This window comes from Eutrema salsugineum, unplaced genomic scaffold, assembly GCF_000478725.1.
Source record: "Eutrema salsugineum unplaced genomic scaffold, Eutsalg1_0 scaffold_6, whole genome shotgun sequence".
NCBI classification, from domain to species: Eukaryota; Viridiplantae; Streptophyta; class Magnoliopsida; order Brassicales; family Brassicaceae; genus Eutrema; species Eutrema salsugineum.
Window position 1 is genome coordinate 11754097 of NW_006256547.1, and position 15133 is coordinate 11769229.

At 43.9% G+C, this 15133-nt stretch overlaps 2 non-coding genes across 2 annotated transcripts; both read right to left on the reverse strand.

The window, feature by feature from the left end:
• Nucleotides 1–1825: 1825 nt before the first annotated feature.
• LOC112083570 lies at nucleotides 1826–1932 on the reverse strand. The gene has a single exon (XR_002897707.1). It is a non-coding gene; the product is annotated as a small nucleolar RNA R71 (small nucleolar RNA).
• Nucleotides 1933–13045: 11113 nt separating this feature from the next.
• On the reverse strand, nucleotides 13046–13152 carry LOC112083619. The gene has a single exon (XR_002897755.1). It is a non-coding gene; the product is annotated as a small nucleolar RNA R71 (small nucleolar RNA).
• Between the last annotated feature and the right edge of the window lie 1981 nt (nucleotides 13153–15133).

The following is a 15133-nucleotide window of genomic DNA, read 5'->3' on the forward strand; positions in this document are numbered from 1 at the left end:
CCAAAGAAGCCGAATCTCATTGATGAGTTATACCTAAGTAAAAGTGGTTTCTTCGGAGGCAAGTCAGGGGACAAATGGGTTTACAACTTCACCCTACTGCATAGAGACGGCACGCAGGTTCTACTGCCTAACCGAAGCCTCACCATGCTCGACAAGCAGTGTAACATCTCATTCTATGTCCTCAAAGATCAGTTGTGTAACCCAGCTCTCGACCCACCAACACGCAAATGCACCAAGGACTTGCAAAGGACTTAGTGAGCTCGTTATGATCAGTGAGTAGTCGTTTAAGCGGCTTTAGATAGGTAGATTAGGGTGCTTTCATGATAGATTAGTGAGTTTAGGGGTCTAGTCTTGCATGTTTCATTCTTTAACCGACGAGATCTCTAAGCTGGATCCAAGCACATCACTTGAGGTTCAGATCTGAGACATATCTCGCATCAAAAGTGTTTGTAGAAATGTCTGAACCACTCGGTTAAGGGTTTAAGAGTCTTTCATCGCGAGAGTGATAGTTTGTTCTCTTAAATAACTTATTGAACTGAATCATAATGCTGACTGATTCATGCTTCTCAAAATGGATTTTGGTATGAAAGAGGATCAGTTTAGATGTCTAATGCTTTCATGAGAAGATTAACATACTTTGAGTTCTTGTTAAATGAAACCGCTTGATAAATCTGATTCATTAACTTACTAGTCTAGCTTGGAAGCACCCGAGTCATATATCCTGTCTAAAGCTTCTGTCTTTATCATATATATTCATCATCCGAATCATCTGCTTATTTACTGTTAATCATTTGCATCTCGATCCAGTTTAATCCCCATCTTTTATTTCATTTTCATGTTTATTTGCTTGTGAAGTAGTTTAGCAAAAACCTTTACCTGTTCATCTTGACTTAAGATCACAAGTAACATAGATTAGTGCCTCAAACACAAGTTTGGATTGATAACCCCTTGTACTACAAGACAGGGGATTGATAACCTCTACAAAGAGCCTCAAAAACTCTTAGTTATCAATTGGCGCCATTGCCAACTCGTGGGAGCATTAGTCTCTTATTTGTTCTTAAGATCAAGACTTTATTTTCTTTTATTTTCCTAACTCTTTGCAAGTTCTGGCTTTGTTTTCAGGTGCATGAAAACCAGATCTCGCAGCACAGAACCGCCTCTGCCCTACGACAATAACATCAACAGGATCGAAAGGCGAGCTCGCGAGAGAGAACGGCACTTTGAAAGGCTTGGAATGGCAGAACAGCAAAGAATAGAGCAGCAGGCTCAAGATGCCGAGCACCAGGCTCAGGCTAATCAGGCGCAGGCAGAAAGAAATGAACAACAAGCCTTCGTTAACCAACAACAGGCTCAAAGAAATGAAAGGCTTGCTCAGCAAAATCAACATCAAGCAAATAGAAATGAGCAGCAAGCCCATCATGTTCATCCGCCTCCGCCACCAGCTCAGAGACAACCTCCTCCGGTCTTTGTTGGAGAAAACGACCGAGCTAACGCGCACCAATATAGAGCTGGGATTCAGGCACCACCTGTGCAGAACAACAACTTTGAAGTTAAAGCTTCCCTGCTCAATATGGTGCAGAACACCAAGTTTCACGGTCTACCCGGAGAGGACCCTCTTGAGCATCTTGATCAGTTTGATCGGGTTTGCGACCTGACAAAGATTAATGGTGTGTCAGAAGATAGCTTCAAGCTACGCCTGTTCCCATTCAGCCTCGGTGATAAAGCTCACCAGTGGGAAAAGAACCTCCCGAGGGGTTCTATACAAACATGGGAGCAGTGTAAACTGGCATTCTTATCAAAGTTCTTCTCCACATCACGCACGGCCAAGCTAAGGAATCAAATCTCAAGTTTCACGCAGCACAACAACGAGAGCTTTAGTGAAGCCTGGGAACGGTTCAGGAGCTATACCAACCAATGCCCACACCACGGCTTCTTAGAGGCATCCCTCTTAAGTACTTTATACCGAGGTGCACTCCCCAAGATCAGAAACCAACTCGATACAGCTTCAAATGGAAATTTTCTTGGGAAAGAAATCAATGCGGCAATGGAACTAGTGGAGAACCTGGCCATGTCCAATGACACGTATGGAGAAGACTTTGACAGGGCAAACTGTTCAAAAGGATCTAGTGAAGAACAGCGCATGAAGAAAGATATCAGAGAGCTACAGAGCAAGCTTGACAAAGTTCTAATGGCTACACAAAAGCCAATACACTTTGTAGGCGAGTTTGATGAGCAAGGGGCGAGCTTTGATAATGTCAATGAAGATGGTTTAACTCAAGTGGAGCTGATCTCCATAGGGAATCAGCAGAGGTATCAGCGGTTTAACAACTATAGCAATAATCCAAACCTCTCTTACCGAAACCCAAATGTAGCTAACCCTCAAGACCAAGTTTACCCTGCTCACCAACACCAACAAAGCTATGCTCCAAAAGCTCCATTTCAGAATAGGTTTCAGCCCAAGCACCAATTCAGTGGGCAGCAGCAGAGTTACAGTCAGCAGAATCAACCGGCTCAAAGCAACACCTTTTACAGCCAACCGCAGCAACATAAGTTTCAACCAGGGTTCAATCCGCAGCCAATGGGTAATCCGCAACAGAACCAGGGAACGGGTCAGAATCAGATGGGAACTGACGTCTGTGGGATTCTACAGCAACTGTTACAGGGTCAGCAGAGGGTGGAGAGCCAACACGCTACAATGCAACAGGATATTAGAGAGCTTAAGCAGAATCAAGCCTCTACATCATCAAGACGACCGGCTTTACCAGGTAAGCCGGAGCCTAACCCCAAGGAGTATGTGAACGCCATCACATTGAGGAGTGGTAAAGAATTACAAACTCCAGAACCTAAGACAAAGCTCATTGAGGCCAATGAGCAACTCCGAGGGGAGGCAGCCTCAGATGATGCGCAACAAAAAGAGGTTTTGGAGAAGGAACCGATCAAAGACAAAGGAAAGGAGGTGGAGAAGACACCTGAGCTTGAGAAGCCCTACGTTCCACCACCACCTTACCAGCCCAAGATACCATTCCCAGGGCGTTTCAAGAAGAAAATCCTAGACAAGGCCAAGACGGTCTTTGAGAAACACTTGGAGAACACGCAACTGACTTTACCCATCATAGACGCTTTCTTAGCTATACCTCAGCTTGGAAAGTTTCTAAAGGATGCGATTCTCAACAAGACAAAGGAGCTCCAGGGTATGGTAATATTGAGTCACGAGTGCAGCGCTATAATTCAGAGGAGATCTATACCAAGAAATCTATCCGATCCGGGCAGCTTTACCTTGCCGTGTGCCATAGGTCACTTGAAGTTCTCAAACTGCTTATGTGATCTGGGAGCTTCTGTGAGCTTAATGCCTTACACGGTGGCCAAGAGACTGGGATTCAAAAGCTACAAGCCGGCCAAGATCTCCCTTGTATTAGCTGATAGATCGGTTAGACTACCGGTGGGCTTACTTGAGGATATGCCTTTGAGAATCGGTGAAATAGAGATCCCCACGGACTTCATAGTTCTTGAGATGGACGAGGAACCTCTAGACCCCATTATCTTATGGCGACCGTTCTTAGCAACAGCAGGAGCGATCATCGACGTGAGAGGGGGTATGATCGAGCTACACATCGGTTCCGAAACTATGATGTTCAACGTGAAAGAAATGATGAAGAAACCGACCATTGGAGGTCAGGTTTTCTATGTGGAGGCTATGGAGGAGCTAGCTGATGAGCTCCTAGAGGAGTTAAACGCAGAAGACCCATTAGAAGTGGTCTTAACAAGGGAACAAAGCGAGCACGGGTATTTGAACGAGGAAAGCAAGGTGTACAAGCGTCTCTTGGACCAACCGAAGGAACTTGGAGCTCAGGAGAGGTTTCTGGAGCTCAGGAAGACTGGCCTCGACATTTTAGACATCGGGGAGTCCACGAGCGTTGAGGAGACACCTTGGGATATCATGGCCGCGACAGCTTGTGCCGAGGTCGATGGTAAGCCGCGCGAGAAGGAAAAAGCCGAGGAAGCTGTTCCGGGCCATTGCAGCTTTGATGCCGATTGGAATGACGCTGATGCACCCCCTGTTAAGCTCAAGCCTCTAACAACAGGGCTCAGGTACGATTTCTTGGGTTTAAACTCCACATATCCCGTGATCATTAATGATAGCTTGCTTGAACATGAAGAGAGTGCATTGCTTAGTGAGATAAGAAAGTTCAGGAGAGCCATAGGATATTATTTGGCTGATATTAGAGGGATCTCTCCTGACATATGCACCCACAGGATCAAGACTAGGGTTCATGCATGTTCTTGACGTGTTTTTCACGAGATCTTCATCTGGATCCTGACTCACGTGCACACCTCGGCATAAAGACCTCGGCTTCACGTTGGGATAATTTACCCAATCTCTGACTCAAGGTGGGTATCTCCTCTTCACGTTGTGCCCAAGAAAGGTGGGATCACGGTGGTTAAAAACGAAAAGGATGAGCTTATAGCCCAAAGAACCATAACCGGTCATCGCATGTGCATAGACTATAGAAAACTGAATTCTGCTTCTAGAAAAGATCATTTTCCTTTGCCATTCATTGATTAAATGCTTGAGAGGCTAGCTAATCATCCTTATTTTTGTTTTCTTGATGGTTACTCGGGTTTCTTTCAGATCCCCATAGATCCCCGAGATCAACAGAAAACAACATTTACTTGCCCTTATGGCACTTATGCTTATAGGAGAATGCCTTTCGGTCTTTTTAATGCACCGGCCACTTTTCAAAGATGCATGATGCATATTTTCTCTGATCTAATTGAAGAGAAAGTGGAGGTGTTTATGGATGATTTTTCCGTATACAGCTCCTCTTTCTCCGATTGTCTTGCTAATCTATCTCAGGTTCTAAAGCGATGTGAGGAGCACAGGCTCGTCTTGAACTGGGAGAAATGCCATTTCATGGTCCAAGAAGGGATTGTCTTGGGGCACAAGGTATCAGAGAAGGGCATAGAGGTGGACAAAGCTAAGATCGAGGTTATGGTGAACCTACAAGCTCCAAACTCAGTAAAAGGAATAAGAAGTTTCCTTCGTCACGCAGGGTTCTACAGAAGATTTATCAAAGATTTCTCCAAAATAGCTCGACCCTTGACGAGACTATTGTGTAAAGAGGTGTAGTTTATCTTTGATGGTGAATGTGAAGAAGCGTTTAAGAGAATCAAGGAAGCATTGATCAGTGCACCGGTTGTACAAGCCCCTGATTGGTCATTACCATTCGAAGTGATGACGGATGCATCTGATTATGCCGTGGGGGCTGTCTTGGGGCAGAAGAAAGACAAGAAGCTTCACGTGATCTATTACGCAAGCCGCACCTTGGATTCAGCTCAAGAAAAATATGCCACCACTGAGAAGGAAATGCTCGCCATTGTATTTGCATTTGATAAATTCAGGAGCTATCTAGTGGGATCAAAGGTCACAGTCTATACAGATCACGCGGCTTTGAGGTATTTGATGACCAAGAAGGATGCTAAGCCGAGGCTTCTAAGATGGGTTCTGTTAGTTCAAGAGTTCGATATGGAGGTGCTTGATAAAAAGGGTATTGATAATGGAGCTGCCGACCATCTCTCAAGGCTGAGAATTGAAGAACAAGTCCCTATAGACGATGCTTTACCCGAGGAACATCTCATGCTGGTCCGGTCTTACTTAGAAGTGGAGGAAGCCAACACGATCAAAGAGAGAAGCCTCCCATGGTTCGCAGATCTGGTGAACTACTTCTCATGCGGTTTAGAACCACCTGATCTTGATACTTATCAAAGGAAGAAGTTCTTTAGAGATGTGATGAGATACCATTGGGATGAGCCGTATCTATACGTGCTTAACAAGGATCATCTCTATAGGCGATGCTTGGCCGAGGAGGAGATCTATCCAGTGCTGCAAGAATGCCATGGTTTGACGTATGATGGTCACTTAGGTGCATTCAAGACGGTCGCCAAGGTTTTACAAAGCGGTGTCTGGTGGCTGACCATGTTCAAAGACGCTCAGGATGTAGTCTCAAGGTGTGAAGCTTGTCAAAGGCACGGTAACATATCCAAGAGGAATGAAATGCCTCAAAACCCGATTTTTGAAGTAGAGGTCTTCGACTGTTGGGGCATTGACTTCATGGGTCCCTTTGTAAGCTCATACAGGAATCAGTATATACTTGTCGCGGTGGACTATGTAAGTAAGTGGGTTGAAGCGGTTGCATCTCCGACTAATGATTCAAAGATTAAGGTAAAACTCTTCAAGAGCATCAGTCTCCCAAGGTTCAGAGTCCCAAGGGTAGTTATCAGCGACGGGGGAAGCCACTTTATCAACAAGACTCTTGAGAGTCTTTTGAAGAAGCACGGGGTAAAGCACAAGGTGGCCAGCCCTTATCATCCTCAAACTAGTGGCCAAGTGGAGGTCTCAAACCGCCAGATCAAGGCCATTTTGGAGAGAACCGTGAGCTCATCTCGGAAAGATTGGAGCAAGAAACTAGATGATGCTTTGTGGGCTTACAGAACCGCATACAAAACTCCCATTGGAACCTCACCCTTTAACTTGCTCTATGGGAAAAGCTGTCACTTACCGGTTGAGTTGGAATACAAAGCCTTGTGGGCAGTGAAGCTTTTGAACTTTGATATCAAGACAGCTAAAAAAAACAGAGTTTTACAGCTTCATGAGCTTGAGGAGATCCGTTTAGACGCTTTTGAGAGCTCCAAAATCTACAAAGAAAGGACAAAGGCGCTCCATGAAAAGAAGATACACAAGAGAGAGTTCAAAGAAGGGGATCAAGTTCTGTTGTTCAACTCAAGACTTAAGCTGTTCCCTGAAAAGCTAAGGTCTAGGTGGTCCGGTCCGTTTACGATTCTTGAAGTGAGACGTTATGGAGCCGTTGTTTTAAAAGGAAAAGCTGGACAAAGATTTGTGGTGAACGGTCAGAGGGTAAAGCACTACTTGGCATCAGAAACAAGAGAGGGAACTACCTGAGTTCCTCTTCTGGAACGAGAACACATTCATTCAATACGAGAGAGTATAAGTACAGAAAGGAAACTAAAATGGTAACACAATGATACTAATTAGGTAATATAAACAACAACAAAAGACGTGAGTTGGTTTTGAAAACACAAATTAGGGAGAGGTTTGGACAGCTAGATTTATGTGGACATATAAAGAGGTGTGACAAGCTCTCGATACATGTCCATGGCGTAGGCCCTCTTGATAGATATAATGGTTGCGTCTGAAAACAATGAGCCATCTTTGATTACATCCCCGAGAAGGTGGTTCTCCATTAGTTTTACCGCTATCGGACCAGATTGGGCAATACTTGACACTTTGTAATTTCCCTTGACTCTTTCCCATTTGAACGGCTCAACCCCATGAGACTGCAACTGGTCATCACGACAGAACTTCTTCACAATGAATTGAAGCTGGTGAATGACAGGTTCCATGTATGTGCATGAGTCTTCCTTGTTGGTGAGAGTGGGAATCGGATCTAAGACGTAAATAAACCATAGCTTTAAACTGATAGCTAAACCGATCTAGTGATTGGCACCCCAAAGCATTGGTGTGTAGATAAAATCAACGTCATTAAACCAAGTTTTTCCTTGTGTTGCCACACATTTTTTGACTTTGTCGTCCCAGGTGAACAGGTCCTTGTTGATGGACGTACTGAATGACATGTATTTCGCTTGCAGCGTGGTTACGAGGTTTTGGGCAACGAAGGTACATCGCTTAGCCTGCAGAGTTCTTTCATGGCGTCTGGCGAGAGTAGTCATTAGCATGTCCATGTGCTGAAATTAAGGTAAATGTAGGCAGGTTTAATAAGTTAGTAAGAAAACCCATTGTTGTATGAATAAGTAAGGTAAACATAGTCCAACTAATTACTAGTGGCGTAGTCCATTCATCCTTATCCGCAAGAGCAATGAAGAAGTCGTTGTTAAGTTCTTGACCACTGGGTACTGTATGGGACCTTCAGAATATAAATTCAAAAATATGGTTAGTTAACCGGAGAGTTTTCCAGATGCAATGTTGTTTAGCAAAGATAGATGGTTACCTGAACGGAGAAGAGCAAAGGACATGATGAAATTCTGTGTACTGTTCGTTAGAAATCAGTGGAAGAATATCATTAGGATCCCGGGCGGTAGTTGAAGAGTGCCATAGTGAGAATTGGGAGTCAGCTGGCGCGGAATATTTCGAAGAATTGATATCTCTTCTAATTGTTTGCTCCACCTGCAATTTGACATTGATTTTCTAAGTTACAGAACAACGAAATTGTGTATGATCCACTAAGTAAAGGTGGGCCAAAATGGAAGTATTACATTGGCTGGGGGAGGCATTAGACTGTTTAAAACCGTTGTTGGATCCTGTGTCGAAAAGATGGTTAGGACCTGTTCTGGCTGGAAGGTATCCTGTATTCAATTATCAGTTGTTGCTATGTAAAACTCATGCACATTAGATGTATGATATTAGGCCATGTACGGAACTAGGTGGTTGCTACATGCATCAATGGATTAATTATATATGTGTACGAAATTATGTGGGTAGACATTCGTACGACTTACCGGTTTTACTAGTGGCATGGTAATATCCTTGATTCCTATCTCATCTTGCAGATTTGGTGGACATGGAAACTGCAGGTATTGAAAAATCATCACAATACGGACATCATTTTGGAGTGTAATCATGGACATGGATATTATTCGGGTGTTGGTGTACATAGAAATATACTAATGAATGGGATAATGTAGTAAACAACTTAACCCAAAATGTTAATTTACCTCATCATTGCCAACTAAATCAGTAGTTGTACAAGGGTGGGAGATCTGAAATAATAATTTGAACGTCGTTGTAAGTTACTTTAAAGAATTGAATAAACATGTATGATTTAACGAAATGTTAAATAAAAGATGTTACCTTCACAGATTCGGATTGTGTCTCGTGATTTATATCCTCCGTTAGTGGGAATTATGTTAGCACGAATAAAAGGTACAAATGTAGGCACTCAGCAATGGACCCACACTCATGTTAGTTGATATGGACATAATGAGCCAGCTTAGAAAAGGACGGGTATGGTTTCCAACTAGGATTGGTTATCTCTATATGTTCAAAATCAATCAAGCCAGCAAAATCTTTAGGCAGCCATGTGTTAAGAAAAGCAATAACAGTAGAGATGGCTTCATCATTATCAATGTAATACAGGCCCTAAGTTGAATACACAGAAAATATTCACGTAAACACTACTATCGGTGGACATTTGGAAACCTGAACTAATCTTATTTGTTACCGCTAATTTTTGTTGCTGGTCAGAAGTATTGCGTAGACCTTCTGCGGTATTGAGGTCGACCTATAAGCATTGCCGAGACACAGAATTCCGCGTAAGTCTAAATGGAAATATAACTAGGCAAACATGATATTGTTAGATATGGCTATGCAACCAGCGGAAAACTAAACTGACCTTGTAACTAACCCTCAGATGGTGTAAGCACTTTCAATAACAATTATATCAGTATTACCTTAGCCACAATGTCCGTGTGCTCGGTCTGAACAACGCACTCCGCAGGATGTAATGAGTTATTAGAGGACAGAATCTGAAAATGTCAAAATACGGGGTTTGCTTGTGAGAGAAATAAGCTGGTAGCGTTCTTGTATTCGCAAAATATGAATGGGATAGAATAATTTACCTGATTTAACCCTGTGGTATCCTTATTAGAAGAAGTGTCATTAGTGGGGCGTTTTTCTTGGAGCTGATCTGAATACTTAGTGGAGTGGTGATATGTCTGTATTTTGCATCATTTAGGCTGCATTTTAGAGTCCATATCATGTGTTTTCTCATGTATATTGAGTCTTTAGGCATCAAAATAGGTTTTAGGACTTGCATTAGATCCCAGAGAGTTTTGCATGTTTTGAAGTCTTTATCAGGTGCTTTGGAGGCTATTTGGAGCTCAAGAGGAGGATCAGGAATGAAAGCGGTGAAGAAAAGGGTCAAAAATGGTGAAACCCGCTTGGAGGAATTTCTCGGCCAAAATTAGTACCGGCTGTACGAATACCTCGGCCAAAATCATTACCGAACGGTCGTTATCGACTAAAAATGAGTATCGGGTGAAATTCTCATCAGGTAAAATTTTATGCCGAGGGGAGAAGATTTATCGGCTAAAAAGCTTACCGCGGTACATGATTCTCGGACATTTTCCTTACCGCGGGAAGCATTTCTCGGCCAAAATCCATTTTCACCCGCGCACTTCAAAGATCACCAATCCGGGGAACCTTCCAGTTCGAATCAGTTGACGAGATCTTCATCAAAGTTGGAGATAATCAAGCCAAGATCCCAGAACAGTTGGAATCATGCAATTCGGACCAGTGAGAAGAGAGATATCGCCTCCGGAAGACGTGCCTGTCTCGCATGCACCCGAACGCCGATCAGCTGAGCTTCAAAGATTACGTGGGACGAAAACCTTCCGATTCGAACCAGTTCAAAGAGCCTTCATCAATATTCAAGCTCTATGAATGTTCCTTCCGGAACACTTGGAGTCTTTCAATTCGGAGCGGTGGTTTGGAAGATACCATCATTCCAATGCGGTACTTTCCGGTCATTCCAATGCGGTACAAAGATGAGCAATCCAGGAAGCCTTCCACCTCCCAAGCTCCGATGGTTTCTTCACAAAAGTTTGAGCTGAATGAGTCATCTTCACTATGGAACTGGTTTTAAAGCATTTGGAGTCGTGTGCTGAAAGTTATTGCTTCCGGAAGACAAGCGGGTCGATACGAGCCCAAATGAGTTACGATACGCGCTAAGTATTCTCTCGAGCCTCGACATCGTTACCTCGACATTGATCAGGCCGAGGCTCATATTTTGAGAGCATTTTGGGCTAAACCTCTTACTGATCCCTCGGTATGTTGAGATCAAGGCATGCATGCAAGGAAAGTGAAGCTGAAAACGACTAAGTGTTGAACATGCACCTCGGTACAAAGACCTCGGCATTGCATGCCGGACTCCGTCTTCCTGAACCCCTCGACTACCAAGCTCCTCAGAATTACATGGCGAGGTCCCTTGTCATAACTCCGGAATCAAGAACAAGGTGACTTAAGAGAACACATGTGAAGATGGATCGAAGACTAGGGTTCATGCATGTTCTTGACGTGTTCTTCACGAGATCTCCATCTTGATCTTTGCTCACGTGCACCTCTCGGCATCAAGACCTCAGCTTCACACTCCGACACACCGTGGTGCTCACCCAACGACCCAAGAAGGCGGCTCAGTACCCGGTTTGTTCCGGGCTGACCCGCAACACTTTCCCTTCTCTATAAATAGATTTTAGGACCAAAAACCTAGTTATCTTATCTCTTATCATCTTTTAGCTTTAAGAACTTGCCTCTTTTGTGAAACTTGATTAATCTAATCTGATATCTCGTTTTTGCATCAGAATCTTGTTCTTACTTTATTTCTTTTATTCTCCAGCATTAAATTCCTTATCATGACTAGCTACACGTCTTGCAAAGGACTTAGTGAGCTCGTTATGATCAGTGAGTAGTCGTTTAAGCGGCTTTAGATAGGTAGATTAGGGTGCTTTCATGATAGATTAGTGAGTTTAGGGGTCTAGTCTTACATGTTTCATTCTTTAACCGACGAGATCTCTAAGCTGGATCCAAGCACATCACTTGAGGTTCAGATCTGAGACATATCTCGCATCAAAAGTGTTTGTAGAAATGTCTGAACCACTCGGTTAAGGGTTTAAGAGTCTTTCATCGCGAGAGTGATAGTTTGTTCTCTTAAATAACTTATTGAACTGAATCATAATGCTGACTGATTCATGCTTCTCAAAAGGGATTTTGGTATGAAAGAGGATCAGTTTAGATGTCTAATGCTTTCATGAGAAGATTAACATACTTTGAGTTCATGTTAAATGAAACCGCTTGATAAATCTGATTCATTAACTTACTAGTCTAGCTTGGAAGCACCCGAGTCATATATCCTGTCTAAAGCTTCTGTCTTTATCATATATATTCATCATCCGAATCATCTGCTTATTTACTGTTAATCATTTGCATCTCGATCCAGTTTAATCCCCATCTTTTATTTCATTTTCATGTTTATTTGCTTGTGAAGTAGTTTAGCAAAAACCTTTACCTGTTCATCTTGACTTAAGATCACAAGTAACATAGATTAGTGCCTCAAACACAAGTTTGGATTGATAACCCCTTGTACTACAAGACAGGGGACTGATAACCTCTACAAAGAGCCTCAAAAACTCTTAGTTATCAATTGGCGCCGTTGCCAACTTGTGGGAGCATTAGTCTCTTATTTGTTCTTAAGATCAAGACTTTATTTTCTTTTATTTTCCTAACTCTTTTGCAAGTTTTGGCTTTGTTTTCAGGTGCATGAAAACCAGATCTCGCAGCACAGAACCGCCTCTGCCCTACGACAATAACATTAACAGGATCGAAAGGCGAGCTCGCGAGAGAGAACGACACTTTGAAAGGCTTGGAATGGCAGAACAGCAAAGAATATAGCGGCGGGCTCAAGATGCCGAGCACCAGGCTCAGGCTAATCAGGCGCAGGCAGAAAGAAATGAACAACAAGCCTTCGTAAACCAACAACAGGCTCAAAGAAATGAAAGGCTTGCTCAGCAAAATCAACATCAAGCAAATAGAAATGAGCAGCAAGCCCATCATGTTCATCCGCCTCCGCCACCAGCTCAGAGACAACCTCCTCCGGTCTTTGTTGGAGAAAACGACCGAGCTAACGCGCACCAATATAGAGCCGGGATTCAGGCACCACCTGTGCAGAACAACAACTTTGAAGTTAAAGCTTCCATGCTCAATATGGTGCAGAACACCAAGTTTCACGGTCTACCCGGAGAGGACCCTCTTGAGCATCTTGATCAGTTTGATCGGGTTTGCGACCTGACGAAGATTAATGGCGTGTCAGAAGATAGCTTCAAGCTACGCCTGTTCCCATTCAGCCTCGGTGATAAAGCTCACCAGTGGGAAAAGAACCTCCCGAGGGGTTCTATACAAACATGGGAGCAGTGTAAACTGGCGTTCTTATCAAAGTTCTTCTCCACATCACGCACGGCCAAGCTAAGGAATCAAATCTCAAGTTTCACGCAGCACAACAACGAGAGCTTTAGTGAAGCCTGGGAACTGTTCAGGAGCTATACCAACCAATGCCCACACCACGGCTTTTTGGAGGCATCCCTCTTAAGTACTTTATACCGAGGTGCACTCCCCAAGATCAGAAACCAACTCGATACAGCTTCAAATGGAAATTTTCTTGGGAAAGAAATCAATGCGGCAATGGAACTAGTGGAGAACCTGGCCATGTCCAATGACACGTATGGAGAAGACTTTGACAGGGCAAACTGTTCAAAAGGATCTAGTGAAGAACAGCGCATGAAGAAAGATATCAGAGAGCTACAGAGCAAGCTTGACAAAGTTCTAATGGCTACACAAAAGCCAATACACTTTGTAGGCGAGTTTGATGAGCAAGGGGCGAGCTTTGATAATGTCAATGAAGATGGTTTAACTCAAGAGGAGCTGAACTACATAGGGAATCAGCAGAGGTATCAGCGGTTTAACAACTATAGCAATAATCCAAACCTCTCTTACCGAAACCCAAATGTAGCTAACCCTCAAGACCAAGTTTACCCTGCTCACCAACACCAACAAAGCTATGCTCCAAAAGCTCCATTTCAGAATAGGTTTCAGCCCAAGCACCAATTCAGTGGGCAGCAGCAGAGTTACAGTCAGCAGAATCAACCGGCTCAAAGCAACACCTTTTACAGCCAACCGCAGCAACATAAGTTTCAACCAGGGTTCAATCCGCAGCCAATGGGTAATCCGCAACAGAACCAGGGAACGGGTCAGAATCAGATGGGAACTGACGTCTGTGGGATTCTACAGCAACTGTTACAGGGTCAGCAGAGGGTGGAGAGCCAACACGCTACAATGCAACAGGATATTAGAGAGCTTAAGCAGAATCAAGCCTCTACATCATCAAGACGACCGGCTTTACCAGGTAAGCCGGAGCCTAACCCCAAGGAGTATGTGAACGCCATCACATTGAGGAGTGGTAAAGAATTACAAACTCCAGAACCTAAGACAAAGCTCATTGAGGCCAATGAGCAACTCCGAGGGGAGGCAGCCTCAGATGATGCGCAACAAAAAGAGGTTTTGGAGAAGGAACCGATCAAAGACAAAGGAAAGGAGGTGGAGAAGACACCTGAGCTTGAGAAGCCCTACGTTCCACCACCACCTTACCAGCCCAAGATACCATTCCCAGGGCGTTTCAAGAAGAAAATCCTAGACAAGGCCAAGACGGTCTTTGAGAAACACTTGGAGAACACGCAACTGACTTTACCCATCATAGACGCTTTCTTAGCTATACCTCAGCTTGGAAAGTTTCTAAAGGATGCGATTCTCAACAAGACAAAGGAGCTCCAGGGTATGGTAATATTGAGTCACGAGTGCAGCGCTATAATTCAGAGGAGATCTATACCAAGAAATCTATCCGATCCGGGCAGCTTTACCTTGCCGTGTGCCATAGGTCACTTGAAGTTCTCAAACTGCTTATGTGATCTGGGAGCTTCTGTGAGCTTAATGCCTTACACGGTGGCCAAGAGACTGGGATTCAAAAGCTACAAGCCGGCCAAGATCTCCCTTGTATTAGCTGATAGATCGGTTAGACTACCGGTGGGCTTACTTGAGGATATGCCTTTGAGAATCGGTGAAATAGAGATCCCCACGGACTTCATAGTTCTTGAGATGGACGAGGAACCTCTAGACCCCATTATCTTATGGCGACCGTTCTTAGCAACAGCAGGAGCGATCATCGACGTGAGAGGGGGTATGATCGAGCTACACATCGGTTCCGAAACTATGATGTTCAACGTGAAAGAAATGATGAAGAAACCGACCATTGGAGGTCAGGTTTTCTATGTGGAGGCTATGGAGGAGCTAGCTGATGAGCTCCTAGAGGAGTTAAACGCAGAAGACCCATTAGAAGTGGTCTTAACAAGGGAACAAAGCGAGCACGGGTATTTGAACGAGGAAAGCAAGGTGTACAAGCGTCTCTTGGACCAACCGAAGGAACTTGGAGCTCAGGAGAGGTTTCTGGAGCTCAGGAAGACTGGCCTCGACATTTTAGACATCGGGGAGTCCACGAGC